Here is a 4,108-nt window from a genome sequence, read left to right as displayed (position 1 = left end):
CCCTGCACCACCTCACACGTACCGTATCCCTGGAGAAATGTTGTAGTTCACTCGCTGACACACACACACAGACACACACGCTGCTGTCACAGCATCCGTTCCATGAAATGATGCTTAGCCAGGATGTTTCTGAACCAACCCCTACACCTCCTTAACCCTTTGTTGACTCAATTACTCTCGCTCCCTCTTTCTCTGTCCAAGATTCAACTAAGCTTCTCCCTCCAGTCAGAGCCCATGTTACTTAAAGGGGACGTGCAAGCTAAAATTACAGTGTATGTTGTAAGACGTCAAAAATATAACATGCACCCCACACACATCACACCCCCCCCACAAGCTCCACGCTCAAATCCCACACAATCACTAGCCTGTTACAACCCCCTTTTTGTCCCCCTTCCCGCTCCAGGATGTTGTTGACCCCAGTTTCCCTGCAGGAGATTTGGGCAAGGGGGGAGGGCGGTGGCCAAGCAGCTCAACTGCAGGAGGCATCGCAGCCACCCACAAATCCCAGTCTCGAGCTGAAATCTTTTCCCCTTTCACAGGGGGTTGGTGGCAAGGGCAGCTCTGTCCCTTGCACTGAGGGGTTTGCTAAGCCACCTGGGGTGGGCAGGAGTCACATGGGAGCTAGGTTTACCGGATTTCCTTCCTTAAGGGAAGTGAGTGAACCAGATGGGTTTTTAATAGTGATCGACAGCAGTGGGAATGGGTGGCTTCCCAGAGACCAGCTTTCAATCCCCAGTTTAGCAATGGGATTGAATTGAATGGATGTATCCGGTACATTAGCCCAACCGTCTGGATTCCTGAGGCAGGGACATTACCACTTCGGCCCCCATTCCCTCTGTCATTAACGTGCAACCCCACCAACTGAAGGGAGGGCTACTTAGCAGAGGGTCCTTGTCAGACCATGAGGACGTAAATGCAGGAGTAGGCCATCGAGCTGACTCAGTGATTAGATTAGATTAGATTAGATTCCCTACAGTGTGGAAACAGGCTCTTTGGCCCAACAAGTCCACACCGACCCTCCGAAGAGCAACCCACCCAGACCCATTCCCCTACACCTAACACTACGGGCAATTCAGCATGGCCAATTCACCTAACCTGCACATCTTTGGACTGTGGGACGAAACCGGAGCACCTGGAGGAAACCCACACAGACACGGGGAAGAACGTACAAACTCCACACAGACAGTTGCCCGAGACTGGAATTGAACCTGGCTCCCTAGCGCTGTGAGGCAGCAGTGCTAACCACTGAGCCGCCGTGCTGCACAAAAAAATTGCTTCGCCACCCTCTGGCAACTTGGGTGAGACTTAAATGTTTACCGTCGATTCGCCGTGTATCAGTCAACTTGGCATACCAGATAACCCCATTGCTCCGGCCTTAGAAACCTCGCTTTGGCAACTGCTCAGCATCAAAGATGACCCCTGCTTTTTAGGTGTGGCACACTTTAGGTAGCCGGCCTTAGAGTCTGCTTGTCAGTCCCTCACAGCTAAGACAGGCTGCGTTGTGGAGACGGGCAGACATTTGAGAGAGACCCACTGTTTGTCAATGACATTTCAAGCCAGTGATTTACTTTTATACTTAGAGAATGTGGTCAGCCACAACAAGTCGGGCCGAAGGGTCTGTTTCCGTGCTGTGTACCTCTACTGGGTACAGGGGTAACGTTTAAAAGACATTTGGATAAGTTCATGAATAGGAAACAGGCAGGGACCAGTTTGGTTTGCGATTATGGTCAACGTGGAGTGGTTGGACCAAAGGGTCTGTTTCCGTACCGTATGACTGTATAAAGCAACCCCCACTCTCTCTTTCTCGAAGGACTTTTCAAGACTTCACACATGGGCATCCATATTAAACCCAGTGTGAGTGAACGTGCTGCAATTACAACCTCCTGCCAGTGATGGCACCGAAGTGCCGTGACTGGAGGAATGGGGCGATCCCAGTGTGATATGTTTGTTTCGCATTTTTGCGCATGAGTTGGGCGAAAGTTGGTCCGAATTTCTCACAAACATTAGAATCCTGAGGGTATTCGCTGATAGGTGGCATAATTTTAAGGTGAGAGGAGAAAGATTTGAAAAGGACATGAGGGGCAATTTTTTTTCCACACAGTGTGTGGAAAAAACTTCTAGAGAAAGTGGTGAATGCAGGCCACGGTTACAACCTCTATAAGGTCACCCCTCAGCCTCCGACGTTCCTGAGAAAACAGCCCCAGCCTGGTCAGCCTCTCCCTGTAGCTCAGACCCTCCAACCCTGGCAACATCCTTGTAAATCTTTTCTGAACCCTTTCAAGTTTCACAACATCTTTCCGATAGGAAGGAGACCAGAATTGCACGCAATATTCCAACAGTGGCCTAACCAACGTCCTGTACAGCCGCAACAGTTAAGCAGGTGCTGCTTGATAACACTGTTGATGATACGTTCCATCACTTTACTGATGATCGAGAGTAGGCCGATGGGGCCATAATTGGCCAGGTTGGATTTGTCCTGCTTTTTATGTACAGGACATACCTGGGTGAATTTTGCACATTGTCCGGTAGATGCCAGTGTTGTAACTTGTGATGAAGCTGCTCCTTTAACCAGGTGATGCAGTCTTTGGTTTTGTTTTCAGAGAGGTCGTAAATGACGTAGACTCGAAAAGTCTAGAGGTTGAAGGGTTTTAGGGCCAATTTGATAATAACTAACAGATACTGCCTCAGGCAGAAGGCTTTCAAGTTTAAACACAACACATGTACAATGAAAGAGGAGCGGCTAGTTCTCCCAGCTCAGCTTTTCTCTGGTGTGGATTTTTAAAACACTTTTAGTGTGATAAAAGCTGCTGGACTCAGAAGCAGGTGTAGGCTGGTACTCTATCTTTGACTTCTATCCCATAAGACCCCGTGTTTGATTTTACTTTTTGTGCTGAAGGGGTGTTTATGAGGATTGTTGCATGTATTTGGAACAGCATCATTGAGTTGGGATAGTCTGTTGAGTTTTCAAAAAGGATAAGTATTTCTGTTCTTTATGTTTCATTCAGTAATCTTGTAAGTAAATTCCGTTTTGTTTAAAACTAAGTGGTTTGACCAGCTGATTCTCTCCTGGAATATCCGCGTTACACCTGCTTAAGACAACCAGCAGCGTTAGGGTCTGGGGTACCTTCCTGAAGTGTTTTGAGGGGGGAGGATCTGGACTGGTCCATAACAAACTGTACTGGATAAGCTTGTCTAGGGGAGTGGCAAGTTCTGGAGCACAAGTCTTCAGTACTATTGCCAGAATGTTGTCAGGGCCCATAGCCTTTGCAGTATCCAGTGTCTCCAACTGTTTCTTGATATCACGTGGAGTGAATCGAATTGGCCGAAGACTGGTATCTGTGATGTTGGGGACAGGTACGGAAGGTTTGGGTTGGAAGGAGAGGCTGGATAAGCTAGGACCTTTGTCACTGGCGTGTAGGAGGTCGAGAGATGACCTTGTGGACCTTATAAAATCACGAGAGGACTAGGTAGGGTTAATGGTGGATGTGTTTTCCCGAGGGTGGGGGATTTCAAAACTAGGGGGGCATATTTTTAGGTTGAGAGGAGAAAGATTTAAAAAGGACGCGAGGGGCAACCCTTTGACACACAGGGTGGTTCGCACGAGAATGAACTTTGAGAGTAAGTGGTGGATACAAGTGCAGTTACAATGTTTAAAAGACATTTAGATAAGTCCATGAATAAGAAAGGGTGGAGGGATATGGGCCAGGAGCAAGCAGGTGGGACTAGTTTAGTTTGGGGTTAGGGACAGCACGGACTGGTTGGGCCGAAGGGACTGTTTCTGTGCTGTCTGACTCTGACTGCATGACTCTATAAGATGGTGTTCAGCCGAACCATATGACACAAGGATGCCAATCTGCGCACAGCAGATCACGCCCCCCCTCCCCCCGAATATCGATGTGAAAATAACCCGACAATATACTTATTTCTAATAATATTTCATTCTAATACTCTGGCTCGGTGGTTAGCACCACTACCTCACAGTGCAAAGGATCCAGACTCGCTCCCACTCTCGGGTGACTGTCTGTGGGGAGTTTGCACGTTCTCCCCGTGTCTGTGTGGGTTTCCTCCGGGTGCTCCGGTTTCCTCCCACAGTCCAAAGATGTGCAGG

The 4,108-nt window shown here is 48.5% G+C and overlaps 1 protein-coding gene across 1 annotated transcript in view; it reads right to left on the bottom strand.

Annotated features, from left to right (window-relative positions):
- The window catches only part of si:dkey-19b23.8, a 28,700-nt gene extending 28,598 nt beyond the window's left edge, over nt 1-102 (bottom strand). The window contains exon 1 of the mRNA XM_043683459.1: nt 23-102. The gene's annotated coding sequence lies outside the window, so the exon portion shown is untranslated. The remainder of the gene's footprint in view (nt 1-22) is intronic.
- Between the last annotated feature and the right edge of the window lie 4,006 nt (nt 103-4,108).

This window comes from Chiloscyllium plagiosum, chromosome 48 (assembly GCF_004010195.1).
Source record: "Chiloscyllium plagiosum isolate BGI_BamShark_2017 chromosome 48, ASM401019v2, whole genome shotgun sequence".
Lineage (NCBI taxonomy): Eukaryota > Metazoa > Chordata > Chondrichthyes > Orectolobiformes > Hemiscylliidae > Chiloscyllium > Chiloscyllium plagiosum.
Note: the sequence above shows the minus strand (reverse complement) of the source record. Positions and strands in the feature narration are given on the sequence as shown.